General features: G+C 37.9%; 1 protein-coding gene across 1 annotated transcript in view; it reads right to left on the bottom strand.

Annotated features, from left to right (window-relative positions):
- The window catches only part of LOC106066378 (thrombospondin type-1 domain-containing protein 7A-like), a 259,155-nt gene that overhangs the window by 149,765 nt on the left and 84,002 nt on the right, over window positions 1-25,388 (bottom strand). The window lies entirely within an intron of this gene.

The raw sequence follows: 25,388 nt of genomic DNA on the forward strand, positions 1-25,388 counted from the left end.
AAACAGCTGCAATGGTCTAGCCTTGAACTTTCTACTACTCTTGTATCTCTGGTACAGCGAATCTATTTGTTTCTAATGATTAACAAATTATATTATGGACTAAAAATACCTGAAAGCTGGCCAATTGGACCATTCAAGACAAGTTGATTGTCCAGGCCAAATTGATCGTCCCCGATGTAAGACTATTGGGATGACTATTATTATGTGCGTAAATTGTATATGATTTTGATTTAAAATACAATTTTGTCTGTCGTGTATAGTATATAAAGAACTACAACAATCTTAAGAACTGTCTAATTGATTTTATGTTTCAATCACGTTTCAATGTTTCCTAATGATTTTGTCTGTCAAGATGTGCGCTTGTGTGTGTGTGTGTGCTTTATTGAAAACAATAAACGTCTTTTTAACAGGCAAATATTACAGTGAATATATTGTTATAAACCTGGTGGTGGCACAGATGGGGGTAGTGGTGTGAGTGTAGTCAGCCGACGCAAATCGCCCCAGGCCAGCGCTAGACGAGCGGTCAACCGTGACGAGTTACGATGGTCAGCCGAGTCGAGTGTCAACATTCGATCGACGGCGGTTAGTGAACAGAGCTCAGGAGCGTCACGAGAGTTTTAGTCATCTGACCACCTGGAAACGTCGAGCGGCGTTCTGTCCGGTTCGAGAAGGCCAGTAGGGACCTTATATAAGAGCGGAGGTATCGCAGTCAAGACGGTCGAGAAAGGGGCTCATTACAGCAAGGTTCACGGCAGGGGTTCAGAGCCCGGTTCACTACAGTCCGGTCGACTACAGCACAGTTCAGCGGTGTGGTTCTGTACGGAGCATTACGACGGTTCAGTGCGGAGTACTGTCAAGTACAGTTGAGACGACTGGCGTCTTGATCTTGGTCTGCGATCGAGTCCGACACAACGAGCCTAGTGTGTGAAGTCAGTCCTGAACTGTTGAACCCAGTGCAAGCCCGGAACGAGACGGAGAGGCCAGTGCAAGAGTAGATAAGGTGGTACGGTGTTATCGGAGAGATATTAGTACAGTGTACGTGTTGCCAATTTTACAGTATTGGCTGTTATTTATTCAACTATTAAAGTGTTACGTTACTTTGGAGCCCTGAGTTGTCAAGTTCTTTAAGTTGGTGGTGTATGGTGCAGTTTGCAGAGAGCCTGGATAGTGAGATTCGTAACAATATATATATATATAAATATATATATAAAACGTACAATCCGAAAAACGGCCAGCTCCTCTACCACCGAAGCAAAAGTCACCTTAACCTGCGATATCTGTGGACGGGAGTGTCTCTCCAAAATAGCACCCCACAGCCACTTGAGGAAGTGTGCTCTGAGATAAACCATAGTCCCATAGTCGTTCTGCGACTTAAGGAGGCCAATAATATATATATATATATATATATATATATATATATATATATATATATATATATATATATATATATATATATATATATATATGTTATTAGTAAACCATAGCCTTTCTTTTTTTTATAAAGTCAATATCCACCGCCACCGCCCCCCCCCCCAAAAAAAAAAAACAACACCTTAGCCTCATGGAGAAATTAAGCAAAGTTTTTAAATATCTTAGTCCTGTCTCTAATTAAAACACATTGCCGTTTAGTGCCCCCCTCCACCTTCTCTATTCCAAACATTCAATTATCAGAACATTAAAATTAGGGGTAGCGGAAAACGATTTCGGTGAATCTTTATGGAGAAATCCTACAACTTGTGTAAAAAAAAACAACAAAAAAAAATATTTAAGAATTCACACACAAATTTTTTTGTTCAAATGTGTATGTGCTGGAAAGTCAGAGTGTTAGATTTTTACTTCCGTGATCTCACAATGTACATCCTAAAGCTAAATTTTTATTATAAACTCATTGACATTAGTAATTAGTTTGTTTTTTAAATTACTTATATGAAAACAATGTACACAAATAAAGACAGAAACCCAAAAAGCTCAACAAAAAATCTCAAGGAACTACTTAGAAACAGACGCCACGTAAATAATGCAATATGCAATCAGTGATGAAGTCTAACAATGTAATTATCTTATCTTATAAAATACAGACGTTACTTCAAAAAAGAAGGTGATTGCGTCCTTCGCGTCATGCATCTATTCATGCATGATAAACCAATGACTTAAATTCTGACTAGTCACTGATAGGGAAGAAGGAGCATGTGTACACATTTGTCCTAGCATCTGGAAGAAGGAAGTTAGAGGGTGAGAAATAACAGCAATGGATCTCACGTCTTTAATTTGTATTAAATATGTTTAAATAATAATTATAACAATAATATTAATGATAAGAAGACATTGTCCTGGGAAACTTGGGAATAACGAATCGGACTTTAAGAATAATATCTTGAATAATAATAACATCTGTAGGACTTATCATGTCATACGCCGGCTTGATAATGTCAAGCGTGTGACATGTCAGCTGTAGGCTTATGAATGTCATTATTGCCTATAAATGTCATTTGTAGAAATAATAATAATAAAAACAACTAATTACGGCATTGTCTTTGATTCCACAGATAGAGAAAGTATTTCACATGATCATACATATTTCACGCCACTTGCAAGGCTTGCCATGTATAGAACAAATTAGGATGTTGTCTGTAGGTCTATTAAAAGTGTCATCTGTTAGTGACATACATTTATTTTAATGTGTTTTTGTGTTTTTTCAGTAGATTCCGCCACCTTTTCTTGAAATAAAAAAAAATGTTATTTATTTTTGTTGTACAATCGCTACTTCATTCAAGTGAAGAGCTCAGTCAATGTAAGTGTAGAAACACATATGTAACAAAATGTCAGCCATCTATAAATAGCCTAAAGGACAGGATCTTACGGTCATGCCTAAATCGAGACAAGATTTGATTGCTTATAACAGTGTTTCCCAAAGTGGGGTAAGCGTACCTCCAGGGGTACAGGAGGACTTTGGAGGGGGTACGCGTTGTACCTTTTAACTGTGCTGATTTTGTATACTAAGTTTTCATGTTCTGTTAAAAAATTAAACTGTTTTGGTGGGGCTAAGGGGTATTCAGCATTACAAAAAATATAAAAGGGTACATATGGGTCAAAAATTTGGGAAACACTGGCTTATAAATGAAGGCTTTTACTTAGTCTCAAACAGACGAACAGTTTCTAATTAACATCTAGTCTCTATCTACTTCTAAATCTAGAATCTAGACTTAATTTTTATTAGATTGACGTAAAAATATAAGCAAAGCTTAGATAATTGAACAATACCCTTTAAACAGCTTTAAATTTAATAAACAACCCAGTTATCGGTACACTACGGCTGACTACACCTTTGAACCCAATTTATAGCCAGATAGAAATTAATTTCATTTATACTTGAAAAATGATATCGGTCCAATTAGAGTTTTCCCCGTGTGGCCGACGAGTCCGTTTGTCTCAGCCGTATACATCAACTGTTAAATTTCTATGAAAACCGTTAGAGCCGTTTTGGAGATCAGCGTCCAGGTTCCTCCATGAAGTCGTGACTTGAATAGAGGTATCGTAATAAAATGAGAATTGAGAAAATTGCATTATCAAAAGTTTTTAAACTTCGAAGAAATCTTGTTGGGGGCTCTTCTCGTGAACACACTTAGAACCACTGTTCTTGATTATTCTAGAACGCAGATGAAACTTGTTTTTTTTTTCAATACCAAAACATAATATGCTTGTTGTTTTAAGCCGCTTTACTGCTATTAACCCGGAAGAATAATTCTATTCATTCATTAACTTTAAGCGCGCGCTGTCACTGTCTGACGTCACTCCCCTTTGATAACATGGATGAGAAGCAAGGCTTTTGTTATTTATTCATTTGGTACAGAGAGTAGAGTGTTTCTACGCTGTCGTTGCTAGGGTAAACATTGCTTCAAATTGGAGGGCTGTTGTTTTTGTGTTTTAAATTGGTAAATCTAAATGTATGCTAGTAGGCAGGTGGATATCAGCATGCGAGAGAGAGAGATATATATATAGGGGGGGGGGGAGAGAAAAAAGAGAGGACTGACACAGACAAAGAGAAGAGACAGAGATCTAGAAAAAGAAAGAAAAACACGGAAAGAGAGAGAAAGAGAGTTAGAAAAAGGGAGGGAAAGAGAGATAAAGAAAGATAGAGAAAGAGAGATAGAGAAAGAGAGATAGAGAAAGAGAGATAAAGAAAGAGAGATAGAGAAAGAGAGATAGAAAAAAGGGACAGAAAAAGATATAGAATATTTTATCCCATAAATACAGAGATAGAGAAAAAGAGATGGGGAGACAGAGAAAGAGAGAAAGAAAGAGGGAGAGAGAAATAGGATAAAGAGGGAGAATGATAAAGACGGAAAAAAAGATAAAGAAAGAAAGAGAACTAAAAAAGAGGTAGAGAGAAACAAAGAGAGAGTGAGAGAGAATTGTGATAAACAAATCATGTACACAAATGAAAACTGAAGTTAAAAACTCTTGAGTGGTCATTCTTTGAGACTTCCGAGAGGGTAAATTCTAGTATGAGCTGTTTTAAATATCAACCATTTATTTGCAGGCCTATATTTTTGCAAGTAGTACTCATGTTGTTTTTTTTTTAGTAACAAACATTTCTTTGTTTTGTTTCATCGCAGACCTCCTTAGACATATCTCTATTTATAAAATAGACACGAACCAATTATTATTCATCTCATTATTGCAGTTCAACTTTAGATCTAGCCTATATATTTATAGATCTATTTTGTTTTACAGTATTTGGGGTTTATTCAGAGCAGAAGATTATTATAGATATATAGATAAATGTTATTTATAACGCTGGCAGATGAAAAACGCCAGAGAAAAAAAGCAAGGCAAACGACACTAGCTCCAGCTGGAATAACCTGCCCAGTGTTCGGCCGAACATTCCGGGCTCTCATAGGTCTCACCAGCCACATGAGGAGGCAAAGCCCTCAGCCCCCTGGATGACAAAGTGGTCATCATCGAACCACGATGGACGAATGTATATTATAAACATATATTATTGTGACCAAGAAGAATGAGAAAGAAAAAAAAAGTCCAGAGAGAAAAGGGAGTGACAGAATGAAAAAGAGACCATATAAATGTGTAAGTAAGGAAGACGCTTAATACTTAACTTGGAAAAAAACAACAGTTTATATTCATGTCTAGTGTTAAACTCTGTCTGTGTCACGTGTCAAGACCACGTGATGTCACTTTAGACTTTGTCTCGTGACAAGAAAATTGGGGCGTTTAGAAAACCAGTTCAATAGCGGGAAAACGTCGCTCTCACTGTCAAGTCTGATTGTCCACTAGTCATGTCACAGACTTACCATATTTGTTACTCTGTCTGATTTCTGTCCGTCTGTCTGTCTGTCTCTCTCTTTCTCACATTAAATGGCAAACGTTCGTTTTCTTTCAGTACGTAGAGAATTATGAGAAAAACTTAGATAGTGCGGTCCTTTTCATACGTATTACATACTATCAGAGAGAATAAAGATTTGTTTATATTGTATTATTATTATATTAGAAACAAACAAGTATTCATTCTCTGGCGCTGCCAGGGTCGAATTTCGTTAAAGGGAAACAAAATTCATCGTAGTCACTTTATCAGTTTCCACTGAGGAATTTTCTGGTGATGTGGGAGGTCTACAGAAGTACCGCCCTCTGACAGGCAACGAGAATGTTCTTGGGAATGTTAAGGGCCTTGAAGGTGTCTGTGAGGTCAGTTGTTATTATCCCCTCGGTTGATATAACAATGGGGTATATTGTTATTTTAGATAATTCCCATAAACGCTTATTCTCCAAGCCAAGGTCCCCATATTTTCGTTGTTTTTTCCAGCTCTGTTTTTTTTAAATTATGAGATAGTGGTAAGGCGATGTCAGAAATGGTAGCGGCTTTTTCTTTTTTATCGATGAGCAGCAAATCAGGGCGATTAAAATATACCATTTTGTCAGTCAAAATAGGCCTATCCCAGTACAGTAGATGATCCGTAGACTCGAGAACTTCCTGTGGTGAGTATTTGTAATAAGGAGGAGTATCCTTAGCGATCAAATTGTGTGTTAAAGCCAAGTTTCAACCTGGTTATGGCGACCTAGGTAGGCAGTTTCCGATAGGGCTGAACATCCTGCCATTATGTGTTCAGTTGACTCACCCACATGTCCACATTTTCGGCATTTGTCAACAAAATTGAGTTTTAGGATATATTTCTCGTAATTTTTGTCATAATTATTCTGTCCTGTATTGCTGTGACAAAGCCTTCAGTTTCAGGGTAGAGATCATGGGCGTAGCCAGGATTTTTTTTCGGGGAGGGTTTTGGAATCCCCCCCCCCGAACTCCCCCCCCCCCCGCCGAAAAAAATTATATATATATATGTGTGTGTGTGTGTACATAATTAATCTTTATTACATTCTGACCCTTTCGGAAGACGTTTATTGTTTATTGTAGACTCCCCGCCCTTGCTAGCAAGGGGGTCTGGGAGAGTTCGCAGCGCTCCCCAGCGCGGGGCGAAGCGCCGCTGCCGAGCACTATTTCTGGTATTGAAAGCCAACAAAATGCATATTCTGAGGTATCTACAGTGCATTATCTTGCTATTAAAAAGTTTTATTTCAAAAAACTAATGTGCTATTCTTACTGACTTAGACCCTCTCGCACCGTTCGGCGCATTTTCCGGCAAGCTGTTTCCACAACTCTTATTTTGCGTAATTCATTTTGTCGGAAAACATGTCCCGCTCTGTCACAACCTTACTAAGGATTCGACTCCCAGTTCGGCATATGATTTCTTTGATTTAGAACCGATCTCTATGACTGACTCCTAAAATCTGTCTTAGCCATCTTTGTTGAGACACATTTAATGATTTTCAATTTCGGCAGAAGACTATTCACACTTAATTAATGGAGCCCAAGCCACTGGTAGAAATTTGTAACCTTTCTTGACTACGCTCTTGGAATTACATGCCTGTATTTCGCTTTAGATTTTATATCGAAAAGGAAAGTTTTTTTCGTCCAATCATCTGTTGAGGGGTTTTAAACTAAAAAATCTCTGGTTTTTTTTTTGTTTTGTTTTTAATTCAAAACCCCATTTAGCTACGATCATAGAATTTGGTGACTGTAGTTTGCTTTAAAATAATATTGAAGAGAAGTTTTCAACTCTAAACGCTCTGTAGGGGAATTTTAAACTCAAAACCATCTGGAGGGGGTTTAAACTTTAAAGAAAAAGCCATCTGGAGGAGGGGTTTTTAAACTCAAAACCCCTTTGGCTACGCTCATAGATTTTATAGTGTGTAATTTTCTTTTTTTTTTATATTGAAGAGATACTTTTTAGCTTCAAACCTCAAATGGAAAAGGGGGGGGGGGGGTTAAACTCAAAACCCCTTTGGCTACGCTCATAGAATTTTGAGTGTGTAATTTGCTTTTTTATATTGAAGATGGGGTTTATCGTAAATTTTGGATGGGGTTTTAAAATCAAAATCTTCCTTAACTGTGCTGTTGGAATTTTGGGATTGTTGTTTGCATTTTTTTGTTTTGTTTTATAGAAGAGGGGGATTTAACTGCAAAAACCTCTGGTAGGGGGTTTAAAATTCAAAACCTCCTGTAGGGGGTTTTAAACTCAAAGCCCCCTGGTAGAGGGATTTGTATCTCAAAACCCCCTGATAGGGTTTTTTTAAATCTCAAAACCCCCTGGTAGGGGGATTTAAACTCAAAACCCCCTGGTAGAGGGTTTTTAACTCAAAACTGCCTCGGCCGTGCTGTGGTAAGTGATGATTTAGTATTAAAATCTCACCTAAAATAACAAAAATCAGTCACTTAATTCCGTCCCCCCCCTGCGGGGTGGGGGGGGGGTATTTCATTTCGGGGGGGGGGGTTTGAACCCCAAGAAACCCCCCTGGCTACGCCCATGGTAGAGATGACCTGCTTTTAGCCATGCTAAGGAAGCACCTTGTCAGTGTTGTCCCCATCTAATAAAACCGGGAATTTTCCGTGGAGTGTTTTTTCTTCCCATTGGCGAATCTCATGCCCTAAGTCGTCCAAACCGACATTAACATCAACATTGTTTAGGTTCAGAGGGGTCGCATAGAGTAGCCAAGCCAAGCCAAGCCAAGCCAAGTTCAAGCGCACTTGGCCTCTCGAACACGCATGCTCGTTTTATGTAACACAAAATCAAGTTTATTAAATCAAACATTCATTTAATTTTGATTTAATCATCAATTAGGAGAGAAAGAGTTTAAACCATTTTTTGGCATTCATGCAGCTCTTACGGTGGCCCTAACGGCCCAATCGGGTACCGGCCCACAGGACATTTGCCCGAATGCCCATATATCCAGTCCGCCCCTGGTGGAATGTCTGTCTGGGTGAAATGTCCATCCGGCTTAATGTATGGTCGTATTTCGTACTGCAGTATTAATAAAATAATAATCCCGCTGTCACACAATATGAAACTACAAGAAATAATACATTGTAAAATAAAAAAAAATATAAATATTACAACACTTAACCAAGTAAAATATGCAATTATATATCAACACTGATATTATCATAGCATTAAATATATACCAGAAAGCCATGCCGAGTTTCTATTCCAACAGCAAGCATAACCCCCATTTTTGTTTATGTCACGTGGTAATTAACTAATTAACTACAGAAAGACTGGCAGACAGTACTGGTAGGTAACGTAATGATAAAAGGTGGTGTACAAAATACAACTTCTGATTGGCTTAGCTTAAGGATAGTTTTAAGGTATGCATTTAAACGTGTTTATATAATGAATAATTGTCTTTATGAAACAGAAAACTTAACGAAAGGAAAACCAATTTTGTAACGTAATTTGATTCTTTAAATAAAATATCACATTATAAGCCTCTGTTGGTAATGGGCTAAATTTTTCTACAAAATAATAAAGTGTTTTCATTAGGCATATATTGTATAACTTAAAAAAAATAAAGAAATCAAGTCTAAAAAAAAAAAAAAAAAAAAAAAAAGAAAGTGTTTGATCATAATCACTTAGAATTGAAATGTAGGAAAATTATCTAGTTTGATTTTCATATACTTGTACAATACGCGTTATTTCAGAAATGGGGTGTGGGGGGGTCAGGGATATCTGATATTGTGTTGATTGTTCTGGGGTAGAGGATCCTTGTATCATTTTTCTGTCTCTAGTGGTTTCAATAGTTAGGTAGTATGTTTTTGCTATTAAATAATATTGCCATTACTATTATTATATTTTTAGGTTAATCACCTTTCAATTGTTTATGATATGATTTAATACTTGTGAATTATGAGAACTTACAAATAAAAATTTTTAAAAGCCCACAAAAGAGGCAAGAGGGCCCATAAAAGAAGCATTTAAAGCCCAAAAAGGATGCAAAGAAAAGAGGCCTAAGGCCCAAGGATTCCTATGATGATAAAGCTAAAATTAAATAGCGCAAATTCTGAGGTTTCCTTTTAAAGCTAGTGTGACCGTAATTGTAAAAGAAATGTCCTCATGGACAATAAAGCTCATTATCATTATTATTATTATATTATAGAGTATTTGTGATAAGTAAGCTAGAACGGCCATAATGATTTTAAACGTAGTTCTGACGTTTATCTCAATAATGGTGCTGCACAGTTCTATGCTTGATGGTCAAGCAAACGTGCATATTGTCCACTGCAAAGGCCAAACTTCAGCACTGGACATCTCTGTGATGGTGCAGATCGTCGGCCCCCATCCTATGGCTTGTCGATGACTCGGTGATGACTCCATGACTCGGTGATGACTCCATGACTCGGTGATGACTCGATGACTCGGTGATGACTCGATGACTCGGTGATGACTCCATGACTCGGTGATGACTCCATGACTCGGTGATGACTCGATGACTCGGTGATGACTCCATGACTCGGTGATGACTCCATGACTCGGTGATGCTTGGCAACATTGACCCGTTTGACTAGTCCAAGTTGAGTTCATTTGTCTTTCTGAAAACTGAGCTGGACATTACTAGTCGCCTTCCTCTGTGCACGAGGAACATCGAAAACTGTCTCCACAATTGTGATGGAAAATATCTTTTGTCTACGCCGATTATTGTATGACCATGTAGTCAAATGGATGACCGCGCCATCGGAAGTCCTCATGACACTCCGCCTTTGTTACAAGTGTACTGGTCACATGATGCTACCCTATTCTTCATATTCACAAGTTACTTGTGGAGCCAACACTAACTCAAAAAGACCAGCTGTTGATTAAAAAAGTACCCCTCCCTCCATGGTCACAATAGCCATCATCTTGATCAGGGGCGGACTGGCTATATGGACATTCGGGCAAATGCCCGGTGGGCTGGTACCCAAAAGGGCCGGTAGGACCACAGAAAGGCTCGCATGGATGCCACCATTGCACGCATTAAATTGTTAAAGGTTTTGTAGTATTCTCTTATAAAAGGGCCCTCTTGTTAAAAAAAAATCTTTTACAGACGCTACACTACAATCTAATACTAATTTTATGTAACATATTTTCTGAAATAATGTAATGAAATAGCCTCATCTGAGAAAATAGTACAACCAGTAGGCTTCCAACTCTTAGAGCCCGCACACTAGATAGTGTTGGCTGGAGTAGAACTTATAAGTGTAAGTACGCTTACATTAGAAAAATATTCTTTCTAGAGATAGTATTGGAGATGCAGCAGGTTCGCCCTTCATCCAGCAAGGAGGTCTGATGGAGCGGTGTAAGGTTTCAAGCAGAATCCCGGTGGAGGTCCGTCGCCAAGCGTTTTCCTGCGTTTTTAGCTTCAGAACTTACATTTTTTTAATAGTTAGAATTGCACAAGGAAAAAACAGTTTAACTTTTTATTAGTTATTGAAGTATTTTCTTATAATACAGCACACTTTTCATTCTAGTAACATTTTTTGAAAAGTCGCAGATGAAATTAAGTCTAATACAAATGAGACAGCACTGGCCAATACAATCTTTTTGAGATTATTTGAAATAAGTAAGGAGAGCCTACGTCTGTGATGGGCCCCACAGTTTGAGAAACACTGCACTCAAACCATGCCACGATGTTTTCTCTATCAAAGCCAGGCGCCTTCTGTTATCTGTGTGTTCTACCTTAAACGTCATAATTATGTGTGCCTCGTCATTGTTTCTAGTGTCTGTAAATTACGTCACTGTTTGTACTGTCTCTAAATCACGTCATTATTTCTACCGGCTCTAACGTGCATCCTTATATCTACCGATTAAAAAAATAGAGTGTAGAATAAATGAGAATTGGACCAGCTCACATCCCGATTACAAGAAAAAAAATACGCCTATTATAATCTATCTCGCCATGACCGACGCATAATTTTTTGACTCAGAACCGGACACAAAAAAACGACACAACATATGTTCCGGAAGTTAACGTCAGGATAAGCGAAACCTGCCCGTGTGAAGCATCACCAGACAATGCTGACGTCCTTCAAAGCTGTATACTATATCAAGAGGCCCGAACAAGATTTTGGCCCCAAAAAACTTCCAATAGAAGAAAAACTATACGGAGAACTGCCTGATCTGGGTATCACTGCGCGGTTTATCCCATATATAGGATCACTGATCTGAACCCTCCGACATGTAGGCCTAAAATGAGAACGAAGAAGAATAATCTATCTATCAATTATTTTATAACCCTTGACAATTTTAAAAGAATGAACACAATTCCATTAAATATTTATTCATAAAATCAGAGCCCGTTTCTTTGGTGTTGAGTGCAGGGTTAGTTCTACAACTTCTCTGGCATACACCGATACCCAAATAGAAACACATCGTGGATACAATTTTAGACTTTTAGGACAAGGTCCACCATAACAGCTCCGAAATCTAGTCTACAAGCAGATATAAAAAAAAAATACATGGACAAAAAAATCAATACAGAATTGCTTCTCTGCAATACATAAGGGGAAAGAAAAAAGACAGTCCTAGGGAAAATGAAGACAAAAAAAAACAAAAAACACCCAAAAACAAAAAAAAAACCCACAAAAAACTCTTCACGTGGGAAGATTGGAAATATCAAAAAGAAAAACAAAATCTCAACTCTAAGGCGACAATGTGTAGTGGGAATTAATTGACTTACTGGCTTTTTATATTCTGGTGAATTATTTGCATGGCTTGGTTTATCTGGGGATGTGCTGTAAGATAGACAGTAGGATAGACAGTAGGAAAGTGAGGCGACTAAGAAAGCTATGTGAATGGAAAGATAACAGAGGAAATACATAGATTAAAATGTATGGAGATATTTAGTACTAGATTTGACAAATGGGCTTTGTTGCGCTTATGCATTTCGTTTCTTTGGTTTAAAAACTAGAATTATGAATTGGGCCGGAAGTACCTTTTTCCTTATATATCTTCTGCATTTTTCAGTTCTATTTTAAGATTAAACTGACACTATTAGGCTATAATTTTAAATGTGCCTGATAGAGAATACAAAATCTGCACAAAATTACGGGGAGTTGGGATAAAAGGCTTCCTAGATGATGTGAAGTGGTCTACCACGATAAGGGGACGTCCATTTACGGTGATCTTTGGGGCTGAAGGTTTTATTGGGTCACTTCTGGAACATGACCTCGCTTTCAAGGAAGTTGACAACCGTCTGGCCATGGCCAGTAGTGCTTTTGGACGCCTCCAGGAGTGAGTTGGCGGAATAGATCGCTCCGCCTGCCTATTAAAAAAAAAATGTCTACTGAGCAGTGGTTCTCTCAACCCTTCTATATCGATCTGAGACATGGGTGTTATACAGAGAAGCAACAAAGACTACTTGAACGCTTTCACCAAAGATGCTTGCCCTCCAACATGGGCATACGGTGGCGACGGGACGTTATGGCGCGAGCCGTTTTGGCGACGGGACGTTTTGGCGCGAGATATCATTTGACGATAATTTAATACGCACGTAACTTTTATAATAATGTTTATTTGACTCTACCATAATATTGTATGTATAGTATGAATTCTAACACCGTTCAGCGTTATAAAGGTTTTGCTTATTTCATGAATATAGGCCTATAATAGGTCAGATTCCTGAATGGTAATGACATGCTATATGTGAGTTCTGCTAATCGCACTGGATGACATTTTTGGATTTCTTTCCAAAAGATTTTGTGTTTTATTTGACATTAGTGTAATATACGAATTAGCTAAGTGTCACACTGTAACACATCTCGCATTGACGCAGGTAGAGATAAACAAATGAAGACAAGACCAGCACCGAGCACTGGTCGTTGGCGTCATGCGTCTGGCGATCATCTCCTTGGGAATGGTCATTACATGTGACACCTATCCCGCCCCCTCTCTTCTGCTCACATTTCACTCCTTGTATATACTCTTTCCTCCACCCCTCCCCTCTCTCACGCGTAAGACGATAATCTGTTTCTAGCACTCCACTTGACATCCCTAGGTGCGAATTTATAATCCTTAATCTTTAATTCCGAGAGCGGCCCAAAGTCTACCCCTCTCTCTCTCAATCTCTTCGCCCCTACGTCTTTATAAGCTCGCGTAGTTTGGACCATTCACTAATCATGTTTGAAGCAGTGAAAGAGTTGTGGCCAGATCTTAACCCTTCATCTGTTTCTATGGACTTTGAGCAGGCTGCTATCGGAGCTCTTCAGTCAACATATCCGTTATGTGCAATACATGGCTGCTTGTTTCATCTGACAAAAAATATGCGAAAGAAATTGGCAGATGAAAATCTTCTTTCAATGTACAACAATGATCCAGAGTTGGCTTTGGCCGCTAGAATGATAGTTGCATTAGCATTTGTTCCCATCGAGGACTTGGATATGGCTGTTGAAACTCTGGCAAATGAGTTGCCTTTACATCTTACTCCGATAATCAGCTGGTTGGAGGACACTTATACTGGACGTCTATACCACAGTACAACTCGACGATGTGCTCCTATGTGGTCTGTCTATCAGAGAACACTCAATGGGGATAATCGAACAAACAATTTTGTGGAAGTAGCACATCGGCGACTACAAGTTAAGTTTGGAATGAGCCACCCAACCATATGGATATTCATTGATGGAATACGATCTGTCAAGAAAGGCGGAGACCTTATATATGAACAATAATCCGGGGAGACCAGCCGCCTTCTAAACGAAACAAGTATATTGACACAGACAAAAGAATCAATGTAATTGTACAAACTTATCAACAGAGGAACATCATTGAATACCTCAAGGGACTTGCACACAACTTTTTAATGAACCCTTGAAGTCCAGCGACTTAAGCAAATAACCATGGTGTCTATGTATACTTAACTGAAAGTATTTTGAGAAACATGTATTATATTTTTACTTATTATTAGCAAGTGTTTGGTATGTATAGCTGGAGATACCATACAGTCATTTAATAAACCAATGTTAATGTAAACAAATAATTGCATCAATTTTTAGTCTATCATCGTTTCATTTTGTTTTTTATTTCTTTTTTTTTTAAATTTTAAAGTAATATCTTAAAAAACTTTTTGAAAATAAAAGTGTGCCTCTTAATAAACACACATACACAAGCCAAAATGTTTATTAAAGAAAATATGATGTGAAAAACAAACACACATTTACATTTAGTAGGTGAAAAATATGTCTTAACACAAACACTCATGCAAAACATAGATATGAATAATTCTTTTAAAAGAAATAATACAATTAACGTACATAATGTATATCGCGCCAAAACGTCCCGTCGCCAAAACGGCTGGCGCCAAAACGACCTTCGCGCCAAAACGGCGGCGCCAAAACGGCGGCGCCAAAACGTCCTGCTTCGATCCCGTATGGGGGACGAAGGTATGCCAAAAGCAAATATCCATGTTTAGTCTAGTATAATATATAAGTCTATGGTCTGTGGTTTTGTATTATATAATTTTCGTAACTTCTTCTATAGAGAAATGACTTTTGTAATTTCTTTTTCCTGAAAATCTGGGCTATTCGCGTCTGACACATATATAATGTTTATGTGCAGCAAACAAAGCCCATTGGAATGCAGAGAGAGAAGAATAGATCGATGTATTAGTTCTGATAAAAGCTACTTTGTATGAAAATGTTGACAAGTCTTGCTCAATCTATTACTTGTTTCAGTCCGTCTGTTTGTCTCTTTGTATCTATCTTATCTATCTATCTTATCTATCTATCTTATTTATCTATCTTATCTATTTATCTTATCTATCTATCTTATCTATCTATCTTATCTATCTATCTTATTTATCTATCTTATTTATCTATCTTATCTATCTATCTTATCTATCTATCTTATTTATCTATCTTATCTATCTATCTTATTTATCTATCTTATCTATCTATCTTATCTATCTATCTTATTTATCTATCTTATCTATCTATCTTATTTATCTATCTTATCTATCTATCTTATTTATCTATCTTATCTATCTATTTTATCTATCTAGCTTATCTATCTATCTTATCTATCTATCTTATCTATCTATTTTATCTATCTATTTTATCTATCTTGCTTATCTATCTTGCTTATCTATCTATCTTATCTATCTATCTTATCTATCTATCTTATCTATCTATTTTATCTATCTATTTTATCTATCTATCTTATCTATCTTGCTTATCTATCTAGCTTATCTATCTATCTTATCTATCTATCTTATCTATCTATCTTATCTATCTATCTTATCTATCTATCTTATCTATCTATTTTATCTATCTATCTTATCTATCTTGCTTATCTATTTATCTTATCTATCTATCTTATCTATCTTACTTATCTATCTTAGTTATCTCTCTTAGTTATCTATCTTACTTATCTATCTTACTTATCTATCTTACTTATCTCTCTATCTCTCTATCTATCTATCTATCTACCTATCTACCGATTTATTTGTCTTTGTCCATCTGTATGTCTATCTATTAATTACCGTCTGTCTGCCTATATGTCTGACTTTCTTGCAGGTTCCATCCTGCCATTTAGGTTGGATCAATCTGTCCTTTTGTCTTGCAGCTAGTCTAGCTAGTTACGATGTACAGACTACACAGTGTTAGGCGCTCTCGTGCGGTGTCTTTTGCAGACAAAACAAACGGAGGTAACATTCAAATAATGAAATCCAATAACACAGTCGAAAGGCCAACAGTAGAAGTTAGTCGATGCTAATAGTGAATGTTGAATAAGACGTTTAATAATAAAGAAGGGAACAGTCGAATGTCGATTAAGCTCTAATCTCTACATCCATAAAAACATTGCCTCTTTCTAAAGCCGTCAAGAGTGGTCTGTTTACATCTGTTTATATTTCGCTATTCTGTCTCAAAACCTGGTCTAGTTTTGACCAGTCAGTTCATTGTGTCTAAGTCACGACGTTCCCTGTTTACGAAACAAAAAACTCATTCCAAATCGTGCCGTAACAACAGATACATAGAACCAATGGTCAAATAAAAATTAAAAGCCGAAAAGAAAAAACAAATCTTTATTTTTAAAGACTTTTTTTTTCTCTAAAATCTCACAATTTTAGAGAAAAAGAGAAAAGTGAAAAAAAAGTGTGTTTTTTTTTTATTTTACCCACCATCCTCCACTCTCCCAAACAAACAAGCTCTTACAACCACTGGCGCCCAGATCCGTCCTCTCACATTGTCCCTCTCTCTCTTTCTCATATTCTCCCTCTCTCTCTCTCTCTCTCACACACACACACACACACAAATGTACCACGTATTTGATGTGTATGTGTTTGTGAAAACCATGACAGTGTTGCTCTACATCCACTACACTCTCTTCAACACTGAGGTAAGTCAGTCTTAAAAAGCAAAACACTCAGAGACCCGGTAAGTAAGTAGGCAGACGCGGACATCTGTTTAGCATTAGCTTAACTGCTGCCGACTCCGACTCCCCCCTCCCCCCCAACCCCATCCACCTTCCTACACTAGCACCCGCTAGCTACCACGCCACCCGCCATCATCAAAAAAATTTCGTGTGGCCTAGAAGATGTGCTTGTTGAACTATAAACAAGGAGGAATGGGTTTCTGGCGACGTTGGGAGGTGGAAGATTATCTTCAAACTAGTGTACAGCTTCTATGTCTGTGATGTTAAATGCAAATAGAAATTGTGTCTGCATCTCTCTCCTTATCTTTAAACACACAAGAGTAGGAATACATTTTAAAGAAACAAATGACTTGTAAGGAGATACGATCTTGATGCTATACCTTGAAATGTAAATATTGGACACAAGGTTCATATAAAACAAATTAAAAAAGTAGTTCCTCCATATGCAAATGCAAAAGTGTTTAAATTGTTTGTTTGTAAAATGTTTTTACATGTTTCGGATGTTCCTTCAGATTTAAAAATAATTTACTTCCTAGTTCCAACCTCCCGTAGGACGACGAGGGATGGGAGCGGGCAGGGTTTGAACCCTGGATCATCGATAAGTCCGAACGACAGTCCAGCGCGAGAAACTTACGATATACTTCTTTCAAATATGAAGATACCAACGTCCAAGACCAATTTGGTTTGGAATTTTCATAAGTTTGTCCGATGACCCGAATACCACCGTGTAACCGGAGGTACTTATTGAGGTGAAGACATAATTCACTTTACGAAATAAAACACTTTTAAGATTTAGGTTGAAATCATGAAAATATTGAACACATACTATAACAGAAATATAACTTAATGTTAATCGTAGATTTACAATAGCAGTCTTAGCAAAGTGGTATAACTATTTTATTCCTTTTTTTTGAATAAACTGTGCCTATGTTACTGTTGAATTGACTCATTTGTGTTTCACTACCCTATTATGATTAAGGTATTCATATAGTTAAAGACAAGGTATATACTAGCCGGAATGACCCGCAGCATGCGGTCCATAGTTTGGGTTTTACTTCTCTAGTGGATTGGATTATATGTCTAACATTGCGAATGTTTCCTTTACATTTTTTTTTAGATTTTTTTCATAAAAATAAAAGTAGAGTGTGAAAATGGGTGCAGCCGACATATTCATATCAAATATACAATACTGTGACTTCGGGTTTACCCATTCAGCCGACATATTCATATCAAATATAAAATACTGTGACAACGGGTTTACCCGATTTGTTAAAAAGTTTCGTTTTTTTAAAATAAGAGTGATTAATGTAGTGTTTCTTTTTATTTTTAGGGCCTTCCATCTGTGGGAGGGACATTAAACATACATTACTGTCTCCGCCATAATCTAAGGAACATTTTTTCCGAGTTTTATCAGGATTGGTCAAAAGGTTTTGATTTCTATGCCGGACATAAATACATAACAAACGCATTACTCTCTTGTTTTATATATTAGATAACTGGCTATTGTTGTTGTCTAGACACACCCCCGTATCACCAAATAGTAAATGGCTTTCAAGAGGGTGACCAGACACATCTATTAGAGGATGAAGCCTTCAGAAAGTGGACAAAAAATGACCAGCTTGACGAAGAAAATGTATTTCATGATTCGTGTCAGAAGCTCACAAACTACTAAACTAGTCGATATGTTATCATATTTCTTTAGATGCACACTTCTAGTGCCACTCTGTTATTACGGCGAACGGGTGAGCACTTTTAAGAGCGTGTGTGATCACCTGAGTTTTATCATGTAATCAAACTAGGTGTCTTCCCCGCCCACTCCTTCCCCCCCCTCTCTCGTGCACAATAGCGCACTGATAAATGGTCGCTGTTTTGCTAGGGAGGGTGGGGTAAACAAATGTGTTCTCCGACACGGAGGGCACAGTAAATCATACAACTTATCGTGTACATCTTGTGTGATATCTCTCTGACATGACCTGGAAGTAGATGGGACATCGCCAAGTGATATATAGGATCAACAAGATAGTGGATAGTTTGTAGATCCTGTTGCTGGCTTTCGTTGGAAAAACAAAATTCCGAGAGAGTTCCTTGATTAGACAATAGATGACATAGTGCTGTTTGTTTTCTACATTAAATTTGTTTTTTCTGCTTTCTTTTGTTCCAATCTGATGTTAGCAATATGACTTTACTGTAATAGTATTCCTCGTGTGGAGTTTTTGATCTCCCATCTAGCGCCTCCCCAGGTGGCGGATAAGGAAATGCACCCCAGATATGGTGGATACCGGGGAAATAAAATACCCGGGGTGGACCAAAATCAAACCTGCTGCCTTGCAGGAAGTGGAGAGATCCACAAAGGCTAGGGTATCTTACCCGAAATCAAAGGCAGCTATCCAGAGAGCTGAAAGGGGCAGCCCCTCAGATGGTTATGCACAGGGCTAACAACTCTGTCATATAAAAAATACTGTTACGAAAGCTTCTACACACAAGAAAACCCGGACAGATCTCAACGGAAAACGACCTAGGTCTGGAAAAGGACATAATTTTTGTTTTGGAACATGGAACGTGCTAAGCCTTTATAGAGCAGTTGCGCTAGCCCAACTTACTGAAGTGTTAAAGAAATATAGGATACACCTAGTAGCCCTACAATAAATCAGGTGGAAAGACTCGGGCATTCTCAGAACCAAGGAGTATACTATATTTTATAGTGGTGGAAGCACTAACAACTTAGATACAGGTTTTGATGTTAAAAAGGAATGGTAGGTAATGTCATTGGATTTAAACCTGTAAGTGATAGACTCTGCTCACTACGTTTGAAAGGAAAATTCTTCAACATATTTTTTTATCAATGTTCATGCCCCTACTGAAGATGCAGATGAAAGCACAAAAGAAGCCTTCTATGATGGACTGGAAAGAATGTATGATAAAGCACCAAAGCATGACATCAAAATAGTCCTAGGAGATTTCAATGCAAAAAATTGGAAAGGAACCAGCATTCAGACCAACAATTGGCAAAGAAAGCTTACATGAAGAGACCAACAATAATGGCATAAGATTAGTGGATTTTGCATCAGGAAAAGGAATGTCTATCAGCAGCACAAAATTCCAACATAAGAATATTCACAAGGTTACCTGGATCTCACCTGATGGCAACACCCAGAATCAAATAGATCATATACTCATAGATAAGAGACATGGATCAGACATACTAGATGTAAGAAGTTTCAGAGGAGCTAATGCTGACTCAGACCACTTACTTGTGAAAGCTCAACTTAGACAAAGAATAAGTACCATACACAATTACCAAAGAAAGAGAGCACAGCAATACTTTAGTCGAAAACTCACAAAGGATCCACTTGTGGCAGAAACTTATAGAATGGCACTCCAAACGCAACTAACAACACTAGAAAAGGACAGCGAAAATAACATAAATGAACATTGGGAAATAATAAAGCATGCTATCAAAAGAACAGCTGAAGAGGTAGTTGGATTTAAACAAAAGAACGAGAAAATAGGGTGGTATGATGATGAATGCAGACAAACTATAGAAGAGAAGAACAATGCTCGAATGATAATGCTACAGAGAGAAACCAGAAATACTAGACAGCAATACAATGAAGCAAGAAGAAGGGCCACAAAATTGTGAGAAAGAAAAAACGGGAATGGGAAAAGTCCAAGATTTTTCAAATTGAGGAACTAGAAAAGAGGAATGTATACGAAAATTAAAGATATAAAGAACGCATTTCAAGCTAGATCACACATGTGTGTGAACAAAGATGGTCAGCTTATTACAGAAAACAGCAGGGTCATTGAGAGATGGGCTGAATACTTTGAGGAGATCCCAAATACCACTGAAGATGGAGACAATGGAGAATATGAATTGCCACATGGGGGACCAGATCCCTTAGTGAACCCTCCAACACTCATTGAAACATCAGAAATAATTAGGACCATGAAGAATCACAAAGCACCAGGAAAGGACCAAATCACAGCAGAACTAATTAAATATGGAGGGAAAGACTTACATTCCCAAATACACAGACTAATATCAAGAATTTGGGAAGAAGAAGTAATACCAACAGAATGGGAAACGGCTCTTATAACCCCAATACACAAAAAAGGATCCAAGTTAAAGTGCTGTAATTACAGAGGAATCTCTCTACTAAATGTGACTTATAAGATCCTGTCTAGGCTTATAACTAAGAGGCTTGGAAAATATTCAGAAGAAATCTTAGGGGACTACCAATGTGGTTTCAGACCCAATAAATCCACCACCGATCACATCTTCACACTAAGATGTATACTAGAAAAATGCCATGAATACAACATACCAATCCACCAACTCTTTATAGACTATAAAATGACTTATGACAGTATTAGAAGGAAATACCTATATGACACTTTACAGGATTTTGGAATACCTAACAAGCTGACAAGACGTATACATATGACATTAAACAACTCAAAAAGTAAAGTCATAATACAAGGAGAACACTCACGGGAATTTAGGATTCAAGGAGGATTAAGACAAGGTGACGCACTTTCTTGCATGCTCTTCAATTAGACACTGGAGACATTTTTTCAGAAATATACACATAAACACAACGGGAACTATTACTAACTACTTCAGGAGAGAAAACATGGGACCACAACCTATAGGGACGATATACAGCCAACCTCTACAATACCTTGCTTATGCCGATGACATTGTCTTATTGGGTAAAGAAACCTCTGACATTGCTAGAGCCTTCACACAACTAGAAGAAGCATCTCGACCAGTAGGACTTGAGGTCAATGACAGTAAAACCAAGTACAACGCAATGACAAGAGACAATCAAACAGAGGGACAATATATCAAAATCAAAGACCACGGATTTGAAAATGTCCAGACTTACAAATATCTAGGAAGTACAATTAATATCAAAAATGACCTACTAACAGAAATAAAGGAAAGAATAGCAGGAAGCAACAGAGCATTTTATAGCACCCATCATTTACTTAAGAGCAAAACAATTTCAAGGAAAACCAAGAAAATAATATACAAAACTATAATAAGACCAGCAGCAATAGATGCAAGTTAGACCCGGACACTAACTAAGACAACTGAACATTTACTTAATACTTGGGAACGAAAAATTCTTAGGAAAATCTATGGTGCTTTACAAGATGAAACAGTGTGGATGACACGCACTAACCATGAGATATATCAATTGTATGAAGACCCACCAATAGTGAACGAAATAAAAAAGAACAGACTACATTGGGCAGGTTACCTTGAAAGAATGTCAGATAACAGAGGAGCGAAAATCGTATAGAGGCAAAAACCAAAAGACCCCCAATGCGATGGATTGATGATGTTGAAGCAGATCTGCAACAACTTGGGGTTAGGGCGTGGAGACGAAAGGCCCATGAGAGCTCTGAATGGAAGGATGTGTTGAAGCAGGCCAGAGCCCTCCATGGGCTGTAGCGCCACAGGGATGGGTGTATGTAATAGTATTCCCCTTCCATCACCCAGGTCTCCTTCCATTTTCTTTTCTCTTTTATTCTCATACTCTTTTCATCCATCCTCTCTCTCTCTCTTCCTCTATCTCTCTTCTCTCTCTCTTCTCTCTTCCTCTATCTCTCTATCTCTTCACTATTATCTCTCTATCCATCTTCTCTCTTCCTCTATTTCTTCTCTATTCTCTCTCTATTCATCTTCTCTCTTCCTCTCTCTCTTCTCTCTTTTCTCTCTCATTTCTCTATCTTCCTCTATCTCTTCTTTCTTCTCTCTCTCTCTCTTCTCTCTCTCTTCTTTCTCTTCTTTCTTCTCTCTCTCACTTCTCTCTCTTCCTCTATCTCTTCTTTCTTCTCTCTCTATCTCTTCTCTCTTTTCCTCTATCTCTTCTTTCTTTTCTCTCTATCCATCTTCTCTATCTCTTTTCTCTATTCCTCTATCTCTCTATCTTTTCTCTCTTCTCTCTATCTCTTTTCTCTCTCTCTTCTTTCTCTTCCTCTATCTCTTCTCTATTCTCTCTCTATCCATCTTCTCTCTCTCTCTCTTCCTCTATCTCTCTATCTCTTCTCTATTCTCTCTCTATCAATCTTCTTTCTCTTCTCTCTCTTCTTCTATCTCTCTTTCTCTTCTCTATTCTCTCTCTATCCATCTTCTCTCTTCTCTCTCTTCCCCCCTAATTATTTTTTTCACTTTCTCTTTCTCCTTCTTTCACTTTCTCTGCCTCTGTATCTTTTTCATTCTCTCTTTTTTTCATTTTCTCTCTCTTTCTTCCTCTTTTTTTTTTACCCCTCCTGGTTTGCTCTCTCTCTCTCTCTCTCTACTTCTCTTGCTCTTTTAAGCTCTCACATTCTGAGATGAATAGATAGACAGACAGGCAGTAACAGAGACAGACCCAAAGACAGACTGAAACAATCATTTTTCACTTTCTCTTTTTCTCTTTCTTTATAACCCCCTTTTCTCTCTCTCTCTCTCTCTCTCTCTCTCTCTCTCTCTCTCTCTCATAAACCCCTCTAGCATTTCCTATCTCACTCTATTCTTCCAGAAAACGCGTTGAAGCTCTCTGGCCAACACGCCTATTCTCTAAAGAGTCCAGACACTGCGAGATTGGTCTCATCGTGTGAGCGCTTCCCAGGCGCACTGCCCTCAAGGGGACGCGAGTATGACTTAACCCTGTCCAGAAAGTGAAAGAGTGAAGTGCCCTTCGACATTCTCTAGACCTGAACATGTTCATATTATTTCATTTAGTTATATCAACAACCCGAGCTCCTGTGGAAGATGCGAAGTCTTTTAGTTCGAAACCAATTACTTTCAGAGAAGAACTCTTCAATGATTTAAAATACTATTTGCTTTATTCATTATATACCCTGGAGGTTGAGTCTTAAGAACTTCCTGATACTTCAAGCGATAGCCCGTGACTTCTTAGTAGACAAAAGGGTTTTTATTTTGACATAAGTTTGCCTCAAACTTAAGTTCTATTTTCTTGATTGATATCACTCACTCTAAATCACTATCACTCACTCTAAATCACTATCACTACTCTAGATAATGGATTTTCCTTGTTCTTTTGGTTTCTATCTATGGCCATGACAATGACTGACTATACAAAGCTATCAGTAATAAAAAAAAGTATAGAGTATTGGAAATTTAGGGCAGTGTTTTCCAAAGTGGGGTACGCGTACCCCTAGGGGTACGGGACGGCTTTGGAGGGGGTATGCGTTGCACCTCATTAACTATACTGATTCTTTAAATACCCATTTATAATGCTAATGAATTAAAGTATGGCTGGGGTACTCAGCATTTAAAAAATTATAAAAGGGATAGACATATGTCAAAAGTTTGGGAAACACTGATTTAGGGAGTGAGGCGGATAATATTATTCTATTATTCCTATTTCCGCTCTGTATTTCTCAAATAAGATATCATATCTTTACACTGGTTTACAATAATCTTGCTTTGTTTGCTGTTTGTAAAATGAAAACCTCCTGCAAGACAACTGGGGTGAGAGAGGGCAGGATTTGAACCCGGGACCATCGGTCCAAACGACAGTCCAGCGCGCAAACCGAATGACCAGACAGCCCAACGCGTTTGTGTATTCATAAAATAGGTCCAGGCTACGCTTGCGTCCAGCTCTGATATCATGGATATTTTTGTTGTGTTTCTTTTTGTAATAGACACATCGATAATTTATTTGTATTATGTTAGGTTTATAAATAGATCTGGATCTATCAATGTCAGGTTGACTTGTAACTGTATTATAACGTAACAACGTGTTTGTCTTGCGGTGAGTACTAAGCTGCAACACTCTAACCTGTTCGTGCGGTCTGCGCTCTGGACGGTCGTCTCGATATCCCCGTGTCATACACTGCCGGCCCCGCCCCAGTCGTTCTGCTGTCAAACATCTTATAAACAAACACCAGCTAGCACCCAGAGATGTGAGGACAATCATTAAGTCAGTAGCTAAGAAAAAAAAAATACCATCCTTCACCTGGATTTGAACACAAGACGACTAACTAAGACAGCCAGCCACCACTCTAAACGACCATAAGACTTAATGGATCTTTGAATGGGGTTATCTCATAATGGATTTTTTTCCCCAGTTTGATGTTTCTTACGTGGAGCGATACATAATGATTTCAATCAGAAAATCCATCTAGATTAGAGGCTTAAAAAAAAAAAAACTACCTCATGAGTTTTTTTTTTCCTCTTCTCAAGAAGTGTCTACTTGTTATGAGTTGTCCAGTGACTAGTAGCCATTAAGGAGTAAATGGACAAGAGTGGACATCTCCTTGATGTATAAATCATAGCGAGGTCAACAGAAGAGAGCAAAAAGGAAATTTCTTTTCACGTTTGATGTTTATGTCTCTAGTAGGGTATGGGTCCATTCCTTTCTGGAGATGTGCGTAAAACTTTTAGGTTTGGTGAGAGTGAGAGAGAGAGAGTGAATGAGAGAGAGAGAGAGAGAATGAGAGAGAGAGGGGAAAGACAAAGAGTGAGAAAGTGCGAAGAAGTTGCGAGAGGGGAAAAGGTAAATGAGTGCCCGTAATGAAGTAACAGAAAGAGTGGAGAAAGAGTTTTGAAAAAGTGAAAAAAATGAGAGAAAGAGACAAAGAAAGAAAGAGAAGAGAAAGAACGAGAAAGATGGAACAAGG

The sequence above is a fragment of the Biomphalaria glabrata genome, chromosome 11 (assembly GCF_947242115.1).
Source record: "Biomphalaria glabrata chromosome 11, xgBioGlab47.1, whole genome shotgun sequence".
In the NCBI taxonomy this organism is placed as follows: domain Eukaryota; kingdom Metazoa; phylum Mollusca; class Gastropoda; family Planorbidae; genus Biomphalaria; species Biomphalaria glabrata.